General features: G+C 35.8%; 1 protein-coding gene and 1 pseudogene across 1 annotated transcript in view; both read left to right on the top strand.

Annotated features, from left to right (window-relative positions):
- The window catches only part of RASSF8 (Ras association domain family member 8), a 122833-nt gene that overhangs the window by 31849 nt on the left and 64264 nt on the right, over positions 1 to 26720 (top strand). The gene's annotated exons all lie outside the window — the stretch shown is intronic.
- Positions 15829 to 17432, top strand: LOC144616819 (SIN3-HDAC complex-associated factor pseudogene; annotated as a pseudogene).

Consider the following 26720-nt stretch of genomic DNA (forward strand, 5'->3'; position numbering starts at 1 on the left):
CATTGAGTGTTGCCTGGCACTTATTTTCTGAGTGTCTACTATTCCTTCTTTAAAAGGCAGAAACTTGGTTCAGATCAAGTCACTTAATCTTTCTGAGCCTCCGCTTTGCCATCTGTATAATGGGAATTATAACATATTAACATGAAAAAGCTCAAAAAATTTTTAGTCATATGCAAGTATAATGACATTTCACAAAGGCTTCCTAAATATCCAGGATATGAACTCTGCTGTAGCTTTTTTTACATTTTTTTGGTGCTTCCAAAACATCTATTTGGTATTATTATTACTGTATATTAGTTATATCTCACAAATATTGCACAATTAGTGGAAAAAAACCCTTATCTTATTCACATTTATAATCCCTACTATATTTTAAATATATTAAGAGCTTGGTAGATGTTGATTATATAAATAATTCTCTGCTTTGCAAACTAATATAGCTTATAGCATCCTAATGGACTTACTTCACCTTTATTGTTTATGTAATAATTTTATTTTAACATTTTATATTAAATGTTAGAAACCTAAGATACTTTTCTTAATAACTGTATTTCTTGTAGTAGAACTGAATTATGTTCACAGATGCAGGATGTCTAGGAGTTTTGGTGTCAAAGAAGAAAAAAAAATTGTATGTTCCTACTCTCTTTTATTAGAAAAACTAAAAATTCAGGAGAATTTCAAATTTGCATAATATTTATAGTTTTAATTTATTTTGTGTATACAAAGAGATATCACTTATAAAAATGTGCTGTTGCAGTCTATTTATAATTGAATATTTATAGTTGAATATAGTTGAATATTTAGATGGATTTTTCCCTTTCCAATAAAAAAATGTACTTTTTTAACTTTTTAGTGTCTTGAAGTCACAGAGTAGAGAGTAGCTTCCTCTAAAACCTTTAGAATTTTTCCTATATGACCTATAAGACTTGAACAACCAGAGCAGTAACCTCTTTTCTGACTGTTGTCCACTGATTATTCATTTGGTGGGCCTAGTTTAGAAGAAGGGAATATACCCAGCAATTAACCAGTAGTCATTAAGGGATAACCTACAAGCAAATGAAAGGCCTGCATGCTTCATTTCACCTATTAAAAAAAAAAAAAAAAAAAGGAAAGGAAAAAGGCAACATCTCTTGGAAAACTGGAATTTATTTTGCACTTGAGTTGCTCTTAATCATTCTATTTTGGTTTTGTTCAGTGTATAGGAATTGCGATAACCTGATATTGTGTTCATTTGTTATCAGTAATTTCCATTTGCATTCTTATAAACTGAATAAAGGCTGTGTAAGTGACAATAGATATATATTAGTTATCTATTGCTGCATAACAAGTTGCCTTGAACATAGGGATGTAAAACAATAAATGTTTGTTTTTTATCTCACTAGATTCTTTGGATCAGGAATCCAGGAATGTCCTAGGTGGGTGGCTCTGGCTCAGAATCTTACATGAGATTGCAGTCTAGACGTCATCTCATGTTATAAGTAGTCTGTGTGAAGGCTTTACTGGGGCTGAAAGATCTATTTCCAAGGTGGTTTGCTCACATGCCTGGCAAATTTGAGCTGGTTGTTGCCAGGAGACCTGTTTCTTACCATGTGGACCTTTCCATAGGGCTACTTGACCATCTGCATAACATGAGCAAATGATCAAAGGGCAGGATAGAAGCTGCATCATCTTTTGTGACCTAGCCTGGAAGTCACACATCATTTCCATGATACCCTTCTGGCTATACAAATTAACTCTCCTCATAGTTGGAGGAGAATACGCAAGGATATGAAGACCAGGAAGCAAGGATCTTTAGGGGCTATCTTAGGCACTGGCTACCAAACCAGGAGAATGTCTAATCTAATATGTGCAAGTGTCCAGTGAATATTCAAATAGCCTTAATTTTAATTTTATCAAAAATAATATAAATTGGGGTGTAGAGGTTTTCAGTTTTTACATCTTTTGCTCCAAATTGCATGTGTTGGTATACATTGGTTATTGGTTCATTTCAATTACTTATATAATAGATACCTATTTTCGAACATGTAGTCACAGGAGAATTCTAGGTAAAAGAAATCATTTAGCAAGGCAGGACTTTCATTGGTGATAAGCTCAGCACCACTGAATAACCTGTTGCCATTCTGTAAAACTCTGAATTCATCAAGCCCTCAACAGACATTTACTGAGCACCTCTTATGTGCTAGGCAACATGAATACAGGTAGCAATGCAAAATGTCTCTGTCCTCAAGGAAAGGCAAACATTTCATTATAATTATGCCAAATACTATAACAGAGGTACATACTACAGATGATGAGGTCAGTTGTTGAAGAACATGGGCTCTGAAGTCAATCTGCCTGAGTTCAATTTCCAGCTCTCTAATTTATTAGCTATCTGACCTTGGACCACTTATTCAACCTTTCTATTCTTTAGTTTTCTGATTATTCCCTTTTTACAACTTACCTTCCTCATAGGGTTGTAGGGATTTAGGAAACAGTACCAGTGAGTGCTCTTAGCCAGCCAGAATTCCTGGAATGATCAGTTTGGATGAGGGAAGATTTCCAGAGAATGTGAGATGATTGAGTTGTTTCTTGGAGGGTAAGTTGGAGTTTGGTCAGCACAGAAGATTGGTGGAGCCCAGGGATGAGATGCCAGCATGCAGTAGAGCTGGAGCCTGAGGAGCTGAGCAGGGGTAAGGCTGCGGCATGTCATGTGGTAGCTTCAAGGGAACGACTAGAAATGAGTTTAGACAGTGGCATGCAAGGATATGAAGTCTCAGGTGGAGCCCCAATACATTGTAAATTTTCTGAGATTATGTTTAAATCTCAAATTTCTTGCTGTCTTCAGATTGCTAGATCTTATGTCCATATTTATGGTTAGGAAGAAATTGTCACCATAATGACAGGCCAAACAAAAAATTTGGACTTTTTTGTGGAGGTTTTAAAAACAGTAGAATGATAGGCTTTGCTCTTTTATTTCTTTGTTTGTTTGTTTTTAAAGTGGTTTGGGCAATGGGTTGAGTAGTTAGGATGGTTATAGTAATCAATGGGGAGAGGGTTGAGGCCACGCAGGAGACTAGAGAGGTGAGTACAAGTATACCAGAACCTGGCCCTTCTTGTCAGGTTTGGCATTTCCCATAGGCATCCCAAGCACATTCCCGGGACCCGGGCAGGACTAGGACACTTCCCATCCTAATCTAAAGAACCTTGACTCATCCAGAATTTTGCAATTATAAAAATCTAAGAAGGAGAGATTTTAATGTTAGCGTATATCTAAGTATCATTTTGAATTACATATGAGGAAATAGGCACCATAATCTTCTTGGCCTTTAAATGTCTGGCTCTAGTCTTGATAACCTTATTTTATGGATAAAAGAGGATAATGATTATGTCAATTTTAGAAACTCCTTAACTGCCAACTTCCCACTTTCAAAAGTTTTTTTTTGAAAACAAAACTAAAAAGAGAGATGAGGCTTTAAAGAAGAAAAGATAGGTAAGAAATGAGATTTTTGATTTAGATAAATAAGAATCCCTTTGCCAACCAGGCTGACTTCCAGACAGCTTCTAGGCCCAAGGGTGGGAATTAGAGTGCTTAGTCTATTTAGCCTTTCTCACATGTCTTTTAATTCATCTTCCAATACTCTCTCCCAACAGGGCTGACCCTTCATTGCTTTTTGGATGACATGTTCCATGGACAGACTCTTTTACCAAGACACATGAGCCTCCAATTTGTGTCTTTCTTTTAGCTTCTTTAGGAGGTAGTTAGGTCTAGTTGAAGCCAGAAGGCTCTAACCCATCTAACATAAAATGATGAGACAGGAATTCTTTGATATCTAGTTTGCTTAAGGCTTATTTATTTTCATTAGAAAGAATTTTCATGTGAATGCTTCCCTCTTTTTCTTTTAAAACTTAGAAGCATGTACTAATGCACCTTTGCACTACAGCTATAACACTATTAAAAAATAATCCAGAAATGGATGGTATTTTATACATACAACTATTAAGTTGTATGAAATGTTAGTGTAGCAAACAGACTGAAAGACAGTGTTTCCATTCAGGGTTATATAGCCTTTCAGGGAGAACCCAGCTATGGAAGGGGAAAATTTTGAAGTAACTTATCCCTTCCTCAATTATGTTTGAAATTTATATATTTTCTGATAGCTTGCATCATATTTGGGTTCATTTTCCTTACACTATTTCTAATTTGACATTTAATATTATTTCATAACTAAGAATTTAAGGATTGTAACTTTTTTGGTGATAGTTTTTATTCATGAAGTACTTTAGTGTGAAAAGAAAATGGTTGATGGAAGATGGTCTTGTTATTAAAGTAAACCTTTCTATAAATAAATGCAGAAACATCTGTTAAGGGCAGAGTCTGAATGTGGCAGACATCTGAATTGCGTCAATTCCCGCCTTGTGGCCAAATTTCTTAGGCTTTCTTTATAACTAATGGCAGAGTTTCACATTCTCACAGCATTAGGCAATAGAATGGGCAAAAGAACTGGTGCCAAGTTGCCCTCTTTCTTGGGTTACTAGTGGTAATAATTTATATTCCCTAAGGAAAAGTGTGGCATGTTTTTGTTTTTATTTTTGAAGACTGAAAACCTGAAATTTCTCCCTCAACATCACTTTTAGGTGCTGGCTTTTGGCAGTTTTCCAAATGTCTAACTGCTAAACTGCTCTCAATAAATTATTGTGGTGTTGCAGTCAGCTTTGGTCAGGAGAAAGAGGGCACAAAGTCTTTCCTAGAACACCATGGGCCCATCAAATGACCTTTTTGAGAAACAGCTGAGATTTCTTTTTCAATGGCACAAAAACGCTAATTGAGATCAAACAGAACACAAACCCACCCCACAAATACCGCAGTTCAAATGAGGAAGGGAGAAGGTTGGAGAGGGGAGGAAAAATTGTTCTTCGGAAAACTGTTTGAAGCTAAGGGCTTATGTATTTTGTTCTTGGATAATTAGAAGTTAAAATGGGGTGATTTAGCATTTTTAAGATAAAAATTAGCCAGGACTGTAAGAACACTGTGTACCTTTTCAGGTGCCTGTGTAGTTCCTCCTAGAATACCTGTCTGGTGCTCCACTCTTCCTCAAGACTACCTCGACACTCCTCCCACTTGGGGACTCCAGCGCCCTAAGGTGAGTCTGAAAATTTGTACTCCTTTCATATATCCTAGAAAAATATCACTTAAAGTGACATTTTAAAAACAATTTTTCAAAATTTGGGGAGACTTTCAGAGGTTGTGTTCACTGGTGAACTCCTAAGAATCATTACTTATAAGTCCTGTATTTAGATAAGTATAAAGGGTAGTTAGCACTAGTATTTCCTTGCCAGTGTACCATAAATCCTAGGTCCAAATTTGGGGTGACACTACTAGCATTATGAACCATGCTTTAGATTTCAAACGTGGAGTCAAGCAAATTTTTTGCAGGTTGGTGTGTCACCACTTAGGCTTTCTGAGCGTTATTCTTCTCGTGCTTTAAATTGGCAGCTTCTTTTATTTATTTATTCATTTTTATTTTCAGTTTTTATTTTAATTTCAGTTAGTTAGCATTCAGTGTTATATTAGTTTGGGAGGCACAACATAGTAATTCAACACTTCCGTACTTCACCCTGTGCTCTTCAAGACACGTGCACTCTTTAATCCCCATCACCTATTTCACCTGTCCCCCCATCCTCCTCCCCTCTGGTGACCATCAGTTTGTTCTCTATAGTCTGTTTCTTACTTTGTCTCTCTCTCTCTCTCTCTCTCTCTCTGTCTCTCTCATATATTTTCCCTTTGCTTGTTTGTATTGTTTCTTAAATTCCACATATGAATAAAATCATAGGGTATTTGTCTTTCTCTGACTGATTTACTTCATTAGCATAATACTCTGTGGCTCTGTGCATGTTGTCACAAATAGCAAGATTTCATTCTTTTCTGTGGCTGAATAATTGTTTGTGTGTGTGTGTGTACACACATTTTATATATACACACACATGCCCACCACACCTTCTTTATCCATTCATTAATCAATGGCCTGTTTTAAAGCAGAGAAGTATTTCTAACAGTGAAGATTAGAAGGTCTTGATAAGTTTGAAATAGCTTATAGTTTGAGCTTCCATCTCTTAAGTACTGTAATTGTCTTCATTAAAGGGGGTTCACAAAGTCTCTTAAAGTGAGAATATACAACTAAATTAATTTTCACTTGCTTTTTGTGTGCTTGATGTGTATCACCTCTTGAAACAAAGTGATTCATTGGTCTCAGAAGGGAAAATAATTTGACCTTGTTTGTAGTATGTGAATCACTTGTGAATAAATTGTCCACATTTTACAAGGTGAATTAACTCTTTAAGGGCACCAGCCAGCATGTTGTTTCATAAATTCCTTAGTCTCTTATTTTGCAAAAGTTACGTGCTTGCTTTTTTGCCTTAATGATGTATCTTCAAAGGTGTTAACATAAATTAATTCATCCCTGAAATAAAAATAACCTTAGAGAGTTGTAGTAATTGCTAGAATATTTGGAGGGAAATGATTTCCTAAAGCCACAAGTCCTTATCCTCACTGGTTCAGTTTTTCTCCTACAGACTCTCGCATTGCTTGTGGCGTTAGCAAAATCCATGACAAGCAGGCCACACGTGCTGAAAGTAAAAGATAGTCAGATTCTCATTGGACAATTTTGTTATATCCATATCAGAAGCTGAAAAATTCTAGTTTAGCCCTGCTATTTGTCATGTGATCTAAAGAAGAAAAGTATAAGGAATAAAATGTATTATGTAGTCTAACTTACTACAGTTCTCTCCATAATTATGTTACCACTTAAATTTTAGGTTTAGCTTTCATCACTGATGAAGCTATTCTGTAAATCTTTCTTTTATTTACATTAATTATGTTTTGTTTGGGAGGATTTATATATAAATTATAGGAAGAGGAACTATGGTTCAGATTTAATGTTTAGATATTGTGTACACTTGGGTTTGAATGCTTCAGTTATTTTGTTTCTTTTAGAACGCTGGTAGTTATACATGTAGAAGATGTAGGACTTGATTCAACTTTGCAGATAAAGAGTTAATTTTTTGCTATTTCTTCTCAAATGCTTACTATGCTAGGAATTAACAGTCTTTGATTTTTGACTTCAAGTGCAAAAAGATTCCCTTAGCATACTGCCTTGTTTTCTTTTTTCAAATGAAGTTTTATCTGTTTTAAATAAATGAGGGGTTTCTGGATGTGTTATAGTAATACATAAAACTTTTTTGCCCTTGCTGGCTGCTGAAGTAAACCAGTTTACTCATAGAAAGAGGGTATCTGAGTTCCCTAAGCCTTTCTGAATGTAGCATCTTTCTGGCAACAAAACCAGCTTTGAATTTTCAGTATTGCTACACTGTGAAACTACCTTAAATATTTTTTTATGGAGTGACTTTAAATTTTTAATGTCTTGCAATCAGACTATTTCTACTAAATTACATTTTCTCCACAATGATGTAGTTTCTCGTGAGCCATTATTCTTTTAGGGAATGATAGAGAATAATTCACATTTTATTTATCACAAGGCATCTTTCCTAGGTTTTAACTTTGAGGCTGTGTAAGAAGAAACTTTAAAACTCATATTTTATGTAAAAAAGACAGATTATGTAAAACAGAATAAGACATTACAGATAATTTATTTGCTTCTCTTTCTGTTCCAGATGACTGCATTCTTCTCCCATCCCCCTTTTCTGGTACCTTCCTGGAAAAAGCATTAATGGAGGGAAAAGAATGATAAACAGGACTTAGCTCTATAATCTTCTTTCAAAACTGCCCTGTAAATAATTTCCTATAGTTTCTGTAATGAAGCTTATGGTGGTAATATTTTGTGCCTCTGGTAGTGGGGAATAGTTTCAAAATACCCTCAACATTTTACATTTTAAGCTGTGTGTGTGTGTGTGTGTGTGTGTTCATGTTTTCAGGTTAGGTTTTCTGTCCCACGTAGATTTAGTGGAATTTATTTTTTAATATGCTTATACTTGGTTTTAACGGTTTAGGTGGGGGCATTTCTAAATAAAACTTGTTAAAGAGATGTTTATTGTTGTTACAGGTAATTTATGCACGCAGAGTTTAGGAGACTTGAAATGATCTTTTGGGAAAAAAAAAAAAACTTGGTAGAAGAAGGGGGGACATTTTCTGTAATTTAAGTTGTCATAGTAACTTGCATCAAGACCGATACTTGGAATCCAGGCCTGAAGAATTTCAGTGACAATAAACATTCCAGTTGCATTCATCATTTTTTTCCCCTCTGAGAAAAGAGCCATCAATTGTGATCTAATTATTCGCTTTCTGTTTTTAGAAGATGAGTAGCAGCTTGCATTTTTTAACACTTTGAAACTTCCCTGGTAGAGTAGAAATGAAAAGTTAGCTGTTTATATTTAAACTTGGCATTTTCTGGTAATGTATCTCAAACTAACCATTTCGGATGACAAGATAGGTTCAATATAATGGTTACTTAATGAAATATGAAAAGAAAAAGAGAAGTTGATGAGGATTTGAACACATTGCCACACACATTTGTTAACATGCAAATTTTAATATTAAGAGTATTGGAAAATGGTTTTCATGGAACTCTGATCTAGGAATGTTAGGATTTTCCTAATATCAGATTTTTAATATATTTATGGCATCTTGTATTCTTAAGCATGAATGTATTTAAATAAAAAGGAGGAGATATCATTTTTATTAGCAGAATAAGTTTACTTTGAGAAATTTGTATCCAGACATTATTGTTAGATATGCTGTCTTTCACAAAGGACGGTACAATGTTGTTTTTAAAGAGAAAGCTTTTGGGGCGCCTGGGTGGCTCAGTCGGTTAAGCAGCCGACTTCAGCTCAGGTCACGATCTCGCGGTCCGTGAGTTCGAGCCCCGTGTCGGGCTCTGTGCTGACTGCTCAGAGCCTGGAGCCTGTTTCAGATTCTGTGTCTCCCTCTCTCTCTGACCCTCCCCCGTTCATGCTCTGTCTCTCTCTGTCTCAAAAATAAATAAACATTAAAATAAATAAATAAATAAAGAGAAAGCTTTTTTAGGTTTTGCTTCACTCTTGCCTTCTGCAAGATACTGATGACTAACCGACCCATAATTTAGAGTTAGAAACATTCTCCTTAAGCAAGGAACATTAGGAGAAATAAGGAGATAAAGGTGTATGTGTCCATTCATTTTAGGAAACTTGGAAAATAAATGGGAAGAGTTTGTAGCTAGTCTAATAGTAAAAAATAATATACAAAATTAGCAGCTGTTGAATATAACTGTAGTCATCTGTAGATAAAAGTGGTAATACTTTTGTAGAAACTTTTCCACATATGTATGAGAATCTGAATCAAATGGGCAATCTTTTAAAAAACATAAATCAACAAAATTGAGTTTAAAAATATAAGGTAGATGTAGAAAACCTAAATAAACCTACATAATTTACTGGAAATTGTGAAGGAAAATATAATCACCTATTATCTCACTGTTTAGAGATATTTACTGTACGTATTTTATGGAAAGTATCTGAAGTTATGTGCTATAAACAAATTAAGGATCAAGTTATCAATAGCCAAAATACTAGTAATGGTGAAACACACAATTTTATCTCCTATTAGAATTAGCAGCTTACTTGCTGTCATCATTACTATCTAAAATAGCTCTGAAATATTTAGCCAGTATATTAAGAACAGAAAAAGAGAATTATTGAAAAGGACAGAATTATTTGTAGATAATAAAAAATGCCCAAGATATTTAATATAGTAAAATTCCATTATAAATAATGTAAATATCATGATTTATATAGTAGTAATAACCGGTACAAAAATAGAGAAAAAAGAGTCTGTTCATAGTAGCAACAAAAATTTATGCTGGGGATTAAACTTTGTAAGAAATGCAAATGGCCATGGGCGGGAAACTATTAAACTTTATTCTGAAGATGCAGAGACTCAATGTATCTGAAATTCTAGAAAAGAGGCTTTTAGCAAAGCATTAGTTCTCATATATTTAAAACAATTGCTCATTTAAAAAAAAGTAATACAGTTAAGTTTAAAACGTATAGAAAGGTATAAAATGAAAAACAAGATTCCTTTCTTCCTCATTGTGTTTCTTCTATCTAAAGGAACCATTGTTAACAGTTTCTTGGGTATCTTTGCAGAAAATGTGCATACAACATTTATTTATGCCTTTTTAAACTTACAGCAATAAGTAATAGTGTGTGTGTGTGTGTGTGTGTGTGTGTGTGTGTGTGTATTACACGAGATTCTTTACAGGTTGACTTCTTTAATTACCAGAATAATCTTAAAGGCAGATATTATTATCACACTGCTCATTGAATTGGTGGGAGTTCAGTAAATATGGTTAGTGTGCATTCTTCCATTTGGCTGAGTTTATAAAAATAAGGTTAGTATGGAATTACCTGGTATACTCGAGACTCTGATGGAGTCTACTTCTGATTGCACCTATGACTATCATTCTCTGTGATCTGGTTTCTATCCCTACAAATTGAAATGGTGCCTATATCTGCCTGAATGTGGTAGAAAGAATACAAAAATTAAACAGGGCCAAAATACAAAATCATTTTTTGTTCTTAAGGTATTACTAAGATAATACTCAAGAAATAATGATACCATAACACTTTTTTTCTTTTAAGTTTATTTATTTATTTTGAGAGAGAGAGAGTGCGCAGGAGCATGAGCAGGGGAGGGGCAGAGGCTTGGAACTGTGAGATCATGACTCCAACCCTTAACCAACTGCTACCCAGTCATCCTCCATAACACTCTTTCTAATTTTACAAAGGCAATTCCTTTTATATAAAGCAGACCTCATGAAAGTTATAAAGTAGAATAGGATGGAGTCCATATTTTCTGCTGTCAGGAATATATAGTCTCACCAACTTAAGCAGGTTCACACCAGATGGGAAAAACATAGTTTTTAGTTTTTATTGCTAAGCGATACCATGTTATAGCAATTCTTGAACTCTTGAACTTGCACGCTCTCTCTCTTTCCCTCTTCCTTTCTCTCACATTTTAGCCAGGGTATACTTGGCTCCTTAGAAATTTAGGGAAACTTGTCTTAAATCTCCAGTTTCAAAGCTTATAAAAGTGTCCCCATGATCTTGATAGGTCTCAAGGCTTCGTGTCTCCAGTGAGAATCCCCTCATCTGTCTTTGACTTGACTCTATGGATAGTCTTCATTTTGTCCAGGGTTAAGCCTTTCTTTTTTAGTGGATTCTCTGAGAACACAGCACAACACAACACATGCACACCACTTAGTAGAACCTACCAAAGATCTGGGACTTAGAGGAAAGAGATTCACATTGGGGGAAGGGCAATCTTGATAGTCTTCCTAGACTCTGGCTTCAACCTCATCCCTTCTTAAGATGCCTCAAAAACCTACAAAAACTGCCACGTGTCATCTGGACTCATCTGTCAGGGTACAAGTCAGCTTATCCCATTATTAATTGTGTGACCTTGACTGATTAGTCTTTAAAATCCAGTTTTCTTACTCGGATGTTAGGTAAGATTAAGTTATGCAGTTGATCCTTAATGTGCTGTGTTTAGGGGTGCCAGCCCCCATGCAGTTGAAAATCCACATATAACTTCTGACTTCTCCAGAACTACTGGGAGCCTTGATAACATAAACAATCAACACACATTTTGTATTTTATATGTGTTATCTGCTATATTTGTACAATAAAGTAAGCTAGAGTAAAGTAAATGTTAAGAAAATCCTAAGGAAGAGAAAATGCATTTATATAGTACTATACTGTATTTACTGGGAAAAAAAAATACACATAAAAGTGGACCCACACAGTTCAAACTTGTGTTGTTCAAGGGTTAACTGTGAATGTAAAGGTCTCAGCATGTACAAAATTCAGTGTATTATAATTATCACCAATTTTATTGAAAGAGTACTGTTTTCCCCAAATGCTTCGATCTTGTTTCAGACTTAGGCTAGATATATTTTTATATAAGCAGATGTTCACCCTTCTGTACTTATGGAAACTATGTAATTGTTCAAACCAGACACTTTGGAGACTGAAACGTGGCATTATTGTTAATTATGCTGGGATAACCATGTAAACTGTAAACCAGGATGAGTGGTCACTCAGCATGCCTCATTTGTGGTGCATGCTCAGAGAACACAGGTCATTGTCATTGAGTGAGACAATGAGGATATAGGACAAGTGAGGTCACATTCATCTTTTTGAGCTTTAGTTCCTTACTCATTAAACTGAGATTAACAATAACTAGCTCACAGGGTGACTAGAAAGATTAAATGAAGTTGTAGTCTGATAAAACATTGTATATATGTGGAAATTGGACACCTGTTAATTCCCTTCTGTGTCTCTGCAAATTACCTTAGTTGTGCTGATGGGTAAGTTTGTGTATAGCTGTGTTATTAGGTACTTAACCTTGATGTATCTTTATAGTTCATTCCACTGGAAATTGTAGGTGGTAGTCATAACCAAGTGCACATGTGGTTCCTCAGTTTCCTGTGGAGAGTTGGTCTATATTGCTTCAATTAATCACTTTTTAACACTGAAAGCATGAATTGTAGTGTTCAGGAACCACACCCACTTTCCCTATAAATTCTCCTGTGGTATGCTTTTTTCTTATGTGCTTTCCTATTTTTTGGATGAACATAATCTAAATAGGGGGATTTTTTTCTTAAATGTTTCAGGTATGAATATTTATTTGCATTTAATACACGGTGAGAATCAAAGGCACTTGTTTTTGCACATCAGTCGTAGAGATGTATTTCTTCCTTGGGAAAAAAAATCTAGCCGAAACCTTAAAAATTAATAGTATAATTGGTAATATACATACCAAGTTTGATTTTCTTATCATTTACAAATAAATTTTAATAACACAAAACTGGAAGAAGTAATAGATAGACCTCAAGGTTTGGGCCTTTTGCAAAATGATCACAGCATTTTCACCATTATTTTTCATAGTTGTTGTCTTCATTAGCAAATCCATATTCAGACTTGGTGGTATTTCCCGGTCTTTAGGCTTACAGAGAGTCTGTGGAGGACAGACAGGTGGTAAATGATTTTAGTCCTGTCATAAATTACACTTTTGTGGAATGAAGAAGGTGCTATGGGAGCACATGGAAAGTACTTTGTGCAAAGGTTTAGGAAGGCTGTTTGTGGCTACCATTTAAGTTAAGTGTTTAAAGGTAAGTAGGTCTTTAAGGAGTGGGGAGAAAGCCTTTGAGAATGGCCTGGGAAATAGCATATGCAAAGCCTAGAAAGGCATATAAGGAGCATGATGTGTTTGGGAATTAACAAGTATAGCTAGGTGTGAATACGAATGTGGATGCCAAGGAGATGACCAATTTAAAAAAAAGGAATTCTTATTCTAAATGATAGCCCTTTTCTAGGGCTCTGGGCTTTATTGTAATTGAAAGAATCAATATTGTAAGTAGATAAAGTTCTAGTTGGAAAAGTAGTAGAAGTGTTAATGACTTAGAACAACCTAAACTATAGCTGTCTCTGTAAGGAGAAAAATTACTTTCTTTATTCTTGATGGTTTTTCTATAATCTCAAGAAATTAAATATTTACAATATCCTCATTCTTCAAAAGGATATTGCTACTTTAAAATATTCTCACTTAAAAAAAATTAGATATAAATAGATAACATTAAAATCTATATATACTGGTTCCAGCCAGTTAGCTTAACATTCCATTCATTTTGTTAACATTTTATTCTGTGAGCTGCTCTGTAGCCACCAGACAATTTTGGTGTGCAAATTCTTTGCAGATTTTGCCTTGTCAAAATGTGAATTGGGTGAGGGATGAAATGATTAAAAGTGCTATTTTTTTTTGTACAGCAAATAATGCTTTCAGAAAAAAACATGCTGATATTAACTGCCATTTCTATTCCATTTTGCTCCTGAGAATTGTTTGAATGTATACTCTCCATCTTTTTATTATATCAAGAAGTAGAAACATAATGACATTTACTATTAACAAAATAGTAATTTCATGTAGTAATATTTACACTCTCATGTGAGAAATAAAATAATGTCATATGAGTGACTGTTTTAACTCTAGTACCATCTTGCCTGCTTCATTTTGTATTTTCCCTATGCTACACTATAGCATATACATAAAATCTTTATTTTTTCTTGGAAAGCACTCTGAACATTCAGATTTGAGCTTGAAGAAACCAAGACCCAGTTGGAGACTGATTTGCTCCCTTTAGACATCTCCTCTGGGGCAGAAACTCTTCTCATCATCTTTGTAATCTCAGTGCCTAGCCAATAAATAAAGATCTGTCAAATAGGTGGATACATCTCTTACAACACACCTCATTTGATTCCTGGTCAGTCCATGTTCTTTGTACATTGGTACCTCCCCCATCTGTTTTCCCTCTCGCAAAGTGGATTTACATAGCAGCAGCATTCCTTAGGTTTCAAATTATGTATTTATGCATGATTGTTGGCTGTCATAACCCCGTCCCCAACTCACAAGAAAGCCAAGCTCATCAACATGTTAGGACAAAGGGGCCGTTTGGACTGAGAATCAATGGATATACCAGAATATTCCTGAATGAATTTAATTTCCACACTCAAGATAGATGGCACTTTGTGCTTTTCAATATGTTGTTCATTTTTTTTTTAAGTTTGTTTTGAGAAGAATGAGTTTGAGCTGGGGAGAAGCAGAGAAAGAGGAAGAGAGAGAATCCCAAGCAGGCTCCACACTGTCAGCACAGAGCACAACGTGGGGCTCAGTCCCATGAACTGTGAGATCATGACCTGAGCAGAAATCAAGAGTCAGGTGCTTAGCCTACTGAGCCCCCCAGGGGCCTCATTCATGCTTCTTTTGATGAAATTACAGAGTCAAGATATTCTGTAGGATCGGAGACTATATTTTTAGAATAGTGTTTCTAAGCAGGAGTAATTTCACCATTGGGGTGTTTAGAAAATTTGTCAGAGCATTGTTGATTATTACAGTGATTGGAAGAGTACTGTTGGCATTTAGTCAATGGGTAACAGAGATGCCAGGCATCCTGTAGTGTACAGGACAGTTCCACATATTGATATTAAAATGGCCCCCTCAGTTTCCTATTGAAAAACCACAACTGAGCATAACTTTTTACATGTATACACAAAGCATTTTTGCATTGTCTTAATATATAGTGAATTTTCTAGGAATACAACTGTTATGGAAATTAAGGGAAAATCATATTTAATTCAGAAGTTGAAAAAGAATTGTTCTCCAGTTTAATAACCATGTCACAGACAACAGTCCCCTTTGTAGTATTTGAGTTTCCTATCAACGTACCTGCACTTTACATACCTATGTTTACAACTGTGGCATTTATGATATAGACATACCTCAGAGATATTGTAGGCTCAGTTCCAGACCACTGCAGTAAAGCAAACATGACAATTAAGTGAGTGAAATAAATTTTCTGGTTTCCAGTACATATAAAAGTTGTATTTACACTGTAGTCTAATAGTGTGCAATAGCATTATGTCTAAAAAAACAACATACATACCTTAATTAAAAATACTTCCTTGTTAAAAAATACTAACCATCATCAGAGTTTTCAGTGATGATGATGATGCACTTATCACAGATCACCATAACAAAGTAATAATGAAAAAGTTTCAAGTATTCTGAGAATTGCCAAAATATGAGAAAAACACACAGTGAGCAAATGCTGTTGAAAAAAAGACTTGCTTGTTGTAGGATTGCCACAAGCCTTCAATTTGTAAAAAACACAATATCTGCAAAGTGCAGTAAAGCAAAGCACAATCAAACAAGGTAGGCCTGTAAAGGTGTGAGCATCTAGCTACTTCATTGAGTCTTGTCATTTACATAGTTAAGTTCATATCTCTCTGCTATAAATTATTTTTCTTTTATTTCTTTCTGGCTTCTTTGTTGAGAATAGCCTATTTGGGGGTAGAGGAAACACAAGTGTAGAAGCAGGGAGACTCATGAGGAGGCTTTTGCAGTTAGGTGAGCAATTATGGTAACATAGACAAAGATAGAGCCAATAGGGTTTCCTGGCAGATTAGATGATGGCTTGTAAGATAGAGAAATCAAGGATAACCGTAGGCATTTGGGCTTAAGCAACCAGATGGATACATTCTAATTGCTTTGAACTGAGATGAATATGGGTGCAACAGATTGGGTGGGGGGTGGTAAGATTAAGAGTTCTTTTAAGACATGTTGAGTTTGAGCTAGAAAGGCAGTTGAGGAGGAGGGAGCGGTTGGAAGGGGGACGCTGGCTTGGCATGCACTCCAGACCTCGGGAACGTTATTGTGCGTAGAATGGCTCATTTTGGAAGACTATTGCCCAGAAGAAAAGATGTTTGGTTTTCACAAGCCAAAGATGTACCGAAGTATAGAGGGCTGCTGTATTTGCAGAGCTAAGTCCTCCAGTTCTCAATTCACTGACAGTAAATGCTATGGAAAGGACTTCCAGAGCTGTTTTGGGTTGCCTGAGACTCGTTCAGGAGACATCTGTAATGCCTGTGTCCTGTTTTTGAAAAGATGGAAGAAACTGCCAGCAGGATCAAAAAAAACACAAAAAAACAAAAAACTGGAATCGTGGTAGATGCAAGGGCAGGACCTAGTCTGAAGACAGCAGTGAAACCAAAGACAGTGAAAACTCTATCTGGAAACAGGATAAAAAGTAACCAGATCAGTAAACTACAGAAGGAATTTAAACATCACAATTCTGATGCTCACGGTGCCACCTCAAGTGCCTCCCCGGCTCAGTCTCCTTGTTATAGTAACCAGTCAGATGATGGCTCAGATACAGAGACGGCTCCTGGCTCTAATAGAATGCCAGTGTTTTCCTTTTTAGATCTCACATACTAGAAAAGACAGAAAATATGTTGTGGGATTATCTATAAAGGCCGTTTTGGAGAAGTCCTCATTGACACACATCTATTCAAGCCTTGCTGCAGCAATAAGAAAGCAGCTGCTGAGAAGCCGGAGGAGCAGGGGCCAGAGCCTCTGCCCATCTCCACTCAGGAGTGGTGACTGAGGTTTAGGTAGAAGGGGAACAAAAAAACGATTTAAATTTTGGAAAGAAAACAAAGCAACAAAACCCTCCTATTTTTAACTTGGATACCTGCTATTCTGCCAAAAGACACTTTCTAGAATAGTTTTGAATGGGTTATTTCTCCTCCAGTTCCACAAACTCTGAAGCCAGTGTCTAGCTTACTAAAAGAAAAAAAGTGTACATAATATTTAAGATGCTAAGTATTTCATAGGAAAGCTGAATGCTGCTGTAAAGTGCTCTTTAAGTCTTTTTTTTTTTTTTTTTTTTTTTTTTTTATCCCCTTCTAATGAATGAATCTAAGGGAATTTCAGGGGACAGAGATGGGATTTGTTGTATGATAAACGTATGTAGTTTTAGTCTTTCTATATTGAGAAGCAGTGGTTGGGGCATTTTTAAGATGGCTGGCTATATTTGTTTTCCTTCATGATAATAAATTTGTCATAACTCAGTAACATGGACTTGCCCCAAGAGGTAGTTGTTCATAATTTAAGGTCTTGTCAAGGTTCTGATGATTCAAACCTGTACTACTGAATATTAAGCAGGACACACTAAGCTCTCTGGTACAAATGCCTTGAAGGAGTAGTTTCTAAACATACAGAGAGGTAACTTGAGTGTATATGTTGCATCCTCTGTCACCTCCCTCCATATTCATTTTTGATAAAGATTTTAATCTATATTGAAACTTCTAAAGCAGAATCAAAGCTCCTCTGAGGAAATGACAAGTTTTAGGATGAGCAACCCTAAATGAAGAGAACCAAAGCATTACCACATGGTAGAGATCACATTCTATTAAAAATGTTAAATTATCTTTAAAACTGTACAAGTCTTCAGGATGGCACACACAAAAAAACAAAGGTTAATGCTTCTTAGGGCACATTTCTTAGAGGGCTTGCCTAGTGTGTAAATAATTGACTTTTGTTTGTGTTACATGACTGGTGACTTCACTGAAAATCTGCACAATTCAGTTTTAGCTCTGGATTACTTCAGTTGACCTTTGTGAAGGTTTTGTCTATGTAGTGGTTGTTTGACTGGTTTTAACCTATTAGGGTTTGGGGTTTTTGGGGTTTTTTTTCCCACTCTATATTAAAGTAAAATTCTAAAAGAAAAGAGGTGTGTGTTAATGCTGAGTGGGCTGGTTTAGGTTTGACTTCTTTTAGTCAGGCTTTGTGAACATTGAGATGATAGATGATGCATCCGGAACACGGAGCTCTTCAATTCCAAAATCTTCATTTGAAGGCTTTTTACTTGAACCCAAACCAAAGTACTGTCATTGCCTGTTTTCTAAACGTTCAGGAATAACCTATCACTGGTTCAGACTTTTCATAATTAGGATCATTTGCCTACCTCATAATAACATGACTCAGTGCTTATTTTTAAAACTGGATTTTAAAAATTAGATAGTATAAACAGTAAGGAGTGAGCCACTTTTTACGGGCACCATATAGTTTTATAATTCTTAATCTAAACTTAAAATTTTATATTTCTTCCTTATGGCAAAAACTATAAGCCACCATATGCACAGATTATACTGTGAGTTGGGTTGGCTCTCCCATAGCCTCTGAGGTGAATTACAAGAGTCCCAGCCATTATCATCTTCCTCCTGTTGTTCTGAAATTTTTTTTTTTGTACATTTTGCCACAGTATTGGTGATAGAATATACTGTAATATGGATCATCTCTACTTCTGTATTTATTTATTTATTACTAGACCTCAACCACAGCCTTCTTCTTCCCCTTCCACCTCTTTGCCTGTAGGATGTACTGTATATAGTCATGCACTTTGTATTAATATATTATAAATCTACAAATCTGTTTTGTACTTATAATCAAAACTTTTACTAGGGTACTGAATAAATTTAGTCTAACTATAAAAAAAAGACATGTTGAGTTTGAGATGTCTACCACTCAGTAGCAACACTAAGTAGGCATCTGAATGTGAGACTGAAGTTCAGAGAGGAGTGTGAGCTCGAAATTTTATGGGAACTGTCAAGTATATGGTATTTCAAGTTATGATCAAATTGAGTGAAATCACCAAGGGAGTGAATATAAATGGAAAAGATCCATGATTGAGATTTGAAATTCTCAAAAGCATAGAGAAGAGATTGAGAAGGAACACCAACGAGATTGGAGGAAAAGCAAAAGAGTGCAGCTGTTCTGGAAGCCAAATGAAGAAAGTGTATAAGGACGAGAGAGTGATTAATTGACACTTAGATTTAGCCATGAGCTAAACATGATGGGTGACCATGGTTTTGGTGGAGTGATGGGAGTTAAGAGCCTGACAGGAATGAGCTCAATGGAGATGGAAGGTGAGAATATGAAAAGGGATCAAGAAATGGAGGATAGCTGGTAGGGGAAGTGGGATCAGAAAAAAAATTTTTTGTTTTTGTTTTAAGATGGGTAATATAGCTACTTACGTATTCTCTGATTGACAATAAAAATTGAAGAAGATAGTGATGATGCTGGAGCTGATATAAGGGGGCTGACATGCTGCTTAGCCATGGGATGCCTATGGCTGCACCACTAGTTGTCCAAGCATCTGGTATGACATAGCTCTGGAATAGTCAATTAATACATAATAGATTTTGAGGCCCTGGGATCATCTTCTCACTCTCTGGTGTTTCTTCATTTTTTTTGTTTAGTAAAGTTGATCAGGCACCAGACAAAGGTTTAGGCTTTAACCAGACACTAAAATTAGAAATTAGTGGGAAATTAGAAGGGAAGGCAGAACCAATTCCTTCTCAAAAAGCATCTGAGAGCAGCTTAAGTTTTTCCTTCTTGTCCACTGGGACCACCTTAACCATTTTGACTTTTGGGTAAATGGCACAGGGATTTTAGAATAAGGAAAGTGAGTCACCTATGAGGGCACAGGCTGAGGAGGCACTCACTTTTAGAGTCATGCAAGTATAATGTTGGCACTTGAGAATGATGCCTCCTTACATTTTGCACCCTACACACTTTGCTTGCTACATGCCCCCTAATTCCCCTGGTCCTGAGAATGGGCACTGTGGTTCATTTAAGGAATAATAGGAAAACTCTTTCCCTAATTATCTCTTCTTATATTACCAAATGGAGATTTATGTGCTTTAGTTAGTCTGATACTCCTCTCTCTCCTCAATATCTGGTTGACTTTGCCAACTAACAAACATGAGGAATACTTGGTAAAGAAGAAAAGAAATGCTTCTTTTCTGCAAAAGAAAAATTAGTGATGAGACAGAGTAGAGAATGATTGGTTGGAGCCTTTAGGCCAACAACTTGAAGGACTTTTAGATACCAAAAAGGCTGGAGAAAAGGAACTGGGGGATAGAAGGGAGAATCCATTCTGTTTGTGAAGACAAAAATAGAAACTGTTCCACTTTAGCTTAGTACATTTGTCATTTTTAAGAGTTTTAAGGGCCCTGGTACCATCTTGTCCTTCCATCTTTGGAATCCAAGGTGATAGGTTATCACTTAACCTTGTTAGTCCTAAGAATTGACTTTCTTGTTCTGCCCAGTGCAGATCTGAGAAAGATCTTCTAAGGTCATCTGAGGAATTATCCATCTTTGTATCTCAGAAACCAAAAAAAGACTTACAGTAACATCTGCAGAACCCAGAGAATTCTCAAGGCTTTGTGTCATGTGATCTTGTGTTTGTCCCCTCTGAGGGAGCCATAGCGGTAAAGATACAATAGAGAATCACGGACCATCTTGACCTTACTATATGAGTTGACAGATTCTCATATGAGGAGCATTTAGGACCAAATGTGTAGAGATGGTGCAGATGTGCTTGTGTACAAAATGAGAGTCAACTGAAGGAATGGTGGGGAGCGATGTATACAGACAGCTCTTAGGAGCTTCCACTAAGAAGTGTGGGAATGGGAAAAGCCAATTGAATTTACAAGTGAGAAAGTTTTCTTCATTTTAAAGTGGTCACCATGAAAACTGGAATGGCAAGAAGTCCATGACTAATTACGAATGAAATAAAAGATAACTGATTAATGATCCTATTATTTTAAATCTTGAGATATTTCACTACAAAATTAAACCTTTATAAGTTGCAGCCACATATGAGTGAATCTGGGAGCAATACTATCAGATGACAGAAGTTTTTATTGCAGTTTCTTTTGGGATGAGGCCTGATGCTGGTTTAGCTTGTGTTATTTCCATATCTGAGAACTGACAGTCATGTGCCCATGGAAAGAAGTCCTCACTGAAGATAGTAGACATTTGACTTTACTCAGTGTTACATAATCAGGAGGTCCTTTGAGAATTTCCCCAGAACTGATTTTCCAAAAAATTAGTCAAGTATTTCCCAGAAAAACTTTCCTCTTTTTCATGAGCAATATCATTTTTGTTAGTAGTGCTTACTCTTCTAGGCCCTTGCCTCCTCTTCACGTCCAGTCCCAAAAACAGCTGAGTAAGTAAATGTGAGGACATAATTAATTAACTGATAAATAGAGACTAACTCATCAACTTGTTTAAATCTAGTGTCTTTAAAGCTTTTGTTGTCATATGTTTGGCAAATAGTAGACCTTTAGTAAATGCTTTTTTGAAACCGTTAAGTATAATATATATTCTGCTTAATTATTTATTTTATTAGATTGTAGGGTATATTAGTTCATGGTTTGAGTTCTGGTTGCATACTGCCTGGATTCAGATCCTGGCCTTACTCCTAATGAGGTGTGTGATCTTGGGCAAGTTTTGTAACTTCTCTGTGCCATGATTTCCTCTTATAAAAAGTGGGGATAATAATAGTGCCTACCTTTTAAGATTATTATGAGAACTAAATAAATTGATACATTCAGAGCACTTAGAATAGTTCCTGGCGTATGGTAAGTACTTAATAAATATTACGAATGATTTTAACAAAAGCTGTCAGACATTTAATATTTAAAAAGTGAGAAAACCGAGTCTCTACTTCTTCCCCAAATAACACTGTAGCTGGCAATGAATACTTGAAAGTTGGTTGCTTGAATACTAGATAATCCTTTTTTCAGTGGCTGTAAACAGCTTCCTGTGTTTCTGAAGGTGGAGGAATAGAAGTCATCTTTCCATCTGGCCTCATGTCAATACATCATTCTTGACACACTCTTGACACTGTGTTCACATATTGTTTACACTTTTGCTAATCACAAAAGTGCGTTGAGTTTTTAAAAAATTTGTGAGTACTATGATTAGTATCCAGATTTGTTTTCTGTTGAGTATTCTGTGTCTATGATGTTTCCTTCCATGTGAATTTTAAGAGTGGTACAGTTTGTTCCATCTTTGTGCTTTGTCCACCCAAATTTATAGAATCAAAATACAGGAAGGTATATCTCCCAACATGTAAAAAAAAAATGGTGAGATTTCCATGTAGGCAGCAGCATGATATCCACAGGGTTCTTTGTTGATCCAGGCTCATAGTCAGGGGGTTGGGCAGTTCTGCTCAATAGAGGGGGCAGAGTTCTCTTCATGTGGTGTGCCCACAGGACTTCCCTCCCAGCTTCTCTCGTTTGCAGTAATCCAAGTCTGTTTTATAAACGCATGGAAAAATGTGGCTTCTCTGCTGATAGCCACCTGCTGGGACAGCACTTTGGTGTTCATAAAACACTTTTAAATAGGTGAATTTAGGGTGATGCTCACAGCAGACTAATGTGAAAGATATTCTTATAGGTATTCTACAGCTGAAAAAAAAAAAATGAGCCTGCGTGAGTTTAAAAGGGCGTTCACTTAAAATATAAGTGAACCCAGGTCTGCTGACTCCTTAAATCCTGTGTCTTCCCATTTTATTGCTTTCTGATCAGAGTCACTCAGGCTCAGCAAAATCATGTAATAGGAATAATAGCTGAGACTGTTCATAGAAATCATAATCATAGAATTAGAATTTCAAATACTGTAAGATTTGACACTGTATTTAGCTGTTGAAAACTTTACTTTTTATAAAATAAAAGGCCCCAGTTTCTTTTTAGTTATATTATTCATTCTTTCTGGTTATGTATTCTTCCTGCTTATGCATTTTCTAACTAGCTTTAAATTTTTAAAGGTATTTTTTTCGTTATATGTATCCTTTGTCATTAAAGTAGATTTCATGTTGATAGAAGTCTTTTTTCTTTCAATGTGGCTGGTGTTGAGTAGGCCTAGATTAAGAGTTTTTCTGAAATTCTTAGAAGAGTGTAATTACCAGTTCTTATCCTGTACTTGATAGGTAGGTGAGTGGTCTCAAGAAGAATAAAATGGTTCCATTTTTGTAACCATTATTTTTCTAAACCTCATTCTGAGTAAATGGCGCTTTTCTGTATTGTCGGGACAAACCTCAGACCTGTAGCATTGGTTTGAAGAATAGGAGAGTGTGGGCCTTCCTTGTTTCATGGGGTTGTGTTCGTGTCCCCTGCCTGAGCGGCCAGTGCTGCAGATGCAGCCACAGCTGGCTGGTGCCATGTGTCCAGTGGCTTGCTGAGCAAAAGCTCGCTCACTATGACAAGCAGGTTTGGGCAGAGAACTGCCTATTTCAAGATCATGTTCAATGATCAGTCGCTGATGAGTTCTGAAAGACCCTAACTCCTATAGTAATACCAATAGCTATTTTTATTAAGTAATTGCTGCATGCCAGGTTGTATTTAAGTCTTCATGTTCATTGTTATTTAGCTCTGACAAATTTAAGGATTATTATTTCCACTTTAACATTTATTTATTTTTGAGACAGAGAGAGACAGAGCATGAACGGGGGAGGGGCAGAGAGAGAGGGAGACACAGCATCGGAAGCAGGCTCCAGGCTCTGAGCCATCAGCCCAGAGCCCGATGCGGGGCTCGAACTCATGGACCATGAGATCGTGACCTGAGCTGAAGTCGGACGCTCAACCGACTGAGCCACCCAGGCGCCCCTATTATTTCCACTTTAGAGCCAAGGAGCTAGTAATTTGTCTCAAGTCATATAGCTAATAAGTGGTAGGGTCAGGATTTGAATTCAGTGCTGCCTGACCACTAAAATGTGTTCTTAACCAGCAACTTCCATATGAAGGATGATGAAATATGTCATATGTGTATACATGTGCCCATGGCAGACATGATTAATTGCACATGGTATGTGTTCATGCTGAGCTGATAATCCTTTCTAGCAATTGTTACATTCTTGGCTTCTGTAGTCAAACAATCAGACTTTTAATAGGCAAGGTAAAATATACATGCTATCTTTAACTCTAAATGTGTCTTTTATTAGCTTTCTCTGAAATTTCAGTGGTGTGTTGAAATTGGGCCAATTTGCTTTTGGGAAATAATAAATAAGGTGAACTATTGCTTTGTTTGATAGGAAGAACAAATATGCAATATTTTTCTATGGACGACTTCATTGGTGTGGACAGTTGAATTGAATTTAGGATAACTTTCATTTTAAATAGCATATAAAAGTCATCTCCATGTCAGAAAAATTTTAAGGCAAGTTGATTTTACTTATTTATAATATTTATTTATTTGAAAAATTTTTAGAATGGATATTTGAAATAAACAAATTTTGACGGTGGTCATAGAGTTTGTTATAATGAAATTAGATTTTTTATACAGTCAGCAGGAAATTAATTTGAAACTCTGTGTATGGCTGTAGTTATGGAAATAAAAAGCTGTTAGGATTACAGCTTTATTTACTTACTTACCTTTCTTATATACTTATTTATTTATAGTCCTTTTTTCTTTCAGACCTTACTACTACTTCAACTCAAGATAGTATTTTTTTAATTTCACATATGATCAAATAGGCATTCCAGTGTGTCTTTTGACTCCTTGATATGAGGGACTCCCCTCCCTGCAGTATTGTTGAAGAGCATCTTAGGACAGGATTCAGGGTTGGCATGTTTAAGCCAAAGACCAGTAATACCTGCTATAATAAATTGTCATTCCTGTCTGCTCCTTACTGTTCACATTTCTAGAAAATGTGTTCTTCATTTTTCTCCTCTGAAATAGTGGCACAAAACTGAAAAATAGAAAATAATTGATATCAAAATATTTTTCCAGCAAAGAGACTGAGGTATAATTTAATCCAAATTAATATGTGAAGCCATGGAAAATTCTTTATCTTTTGTGTGTATCTTTAAAGTTAAGTAACCTTATACTTTAAGTTACTTATCTCCATTTACAAAGAAATGAAAATTTTCCTTGCTTATTTTTATAGTGATGTTAGGAGAAGAAAATATATAATACTGAAGAGACTGGACAGTCTGTTATTGTGTTGTGAGAAATGCTGACTTGAGTGTGATTTTTGGAAAAATAAATGAAATTAAGAGAAATAACTCAATAGTGTTTCTTTAGAAACTCTCCTTGTTCTCAATAACACGTTTCTGTTTTTTCTTTATTGATAAGGTCCTAGTTATTCATACTTTAAAAACAGAAGACAGTACTTCTCTATAACGCTGTGACCACAGACCCCGCTAACTCTGACTAATGGTTACTTTGAAGTGCTGGTGGCTAGTTGAAGTTTATAATTTGTTACCAAATTACTATTATCTTTATTTTCATCCTGTATTTTGCCTGTCAAGCAGTCATATTCTCCAAAATTGGAGAGTCAGAACCTTCAACTAAAGAGTTTGTTTAACTAGAGTCAGGAAGGGCCTGTTTTCCCTTGAAACACATGGGACATTCATTCATTTTCATTTGTTTTAAACTTAAAAATCTGGAAGTTATTAAGGGTTGCTTATGGAGTTTTTTGTTTGTTTGTTTGCTTGATTGGTTGGTTGGTTAGAGGTTTTGGTTTTGGGTTATCTAATGACTCTCCCTGGTTTTAAAGTCTAACTGGTGCTTTTTCTTTCCTTCATGTATAGTGTTCCTTTAGATTAAGAATTTGTTTCTCCCTAACCTAAGATTTTAAGATCTCTCAAATCCATGGCCCGGATTTTTATTGTAATATTACCTTAATTAATCTACATATTATTGCTATTTATTCTAGAAAATAACAATTTTCTAAGGAAGAAGGAAGTTTTTTATGTATTAATATTTTATTGAGGCATAATTGATACATAATGTATTAGTTTCAGGCATACAGCATAATAATTCTGTATTTGTATGTATCGTGAAACAATTACCACAATAAGTTTAGTTAAAATCATTCCCATAACACAGTTAAAAATTTTTTTTTCTTACGATAAGGAACCTTTAAGATCTATTGTCTAAGCCACTTTCAAATATGCAATATAATATTATTAACTGTAGTCACTATGGTGTACATTACCTCCCCATGACTTATTTTATAACCAAAAATGTGTACTTTTTGAGCCCTTTAGCACATTTCACCCACCCCACACCCTGCCTCCTGCCTCTGTCAGCTACCCATCATTTCTCAGTATCTGTGAGCTTTTTTTCTTGATGTTGTTGTTGTTGTTGTTTTAAATTCCACATATGAATCAAATCATACAGTATTTGTTTCTCTAACTTATTTCACTTAGCATAATGCCCTCAAGGTCCATCCATCTTGTTGCAAATAACATTTCATTCTTTTATGTTTTATTTTATATTTGAGAGAGAGAGAGCATGAGCAGGGGAAGGGCAGAGAGACAGAGAGACAGAATCTGAAGCAGGTTCCAGGCTCAAAGCTGTCAGCATAGAGCCTGATGCGAGACTCAAACTCACAAGCAGTGAGATGACATGAGCCAAAGTTGGACGCTTAACCAACTGAGCCACCCAGGCACCCCACATTTCATTCTTTTTTATGGCTGAACAATATTCTGTTATGTATATGTCACCGTGTGTGTGTGTGTGTGTGTGTGTGTGTGTGTGTGTGTGACATTTTCTTTACTCA

This window comes from Panthera onca, chromosome B4, assembly GCF_046562875.1.
Source record: "Panthera onca isolate mPanOnc1 chromosome B4, mPanOnc1 haplotype 2, whole genome shotgun sequence".
Classification (NCBI taxonomy): Eukaryota; Metazoa; Chordata; class Mammalia; order Carnivora; family Felidae; genus Panthera; species Panthera onca.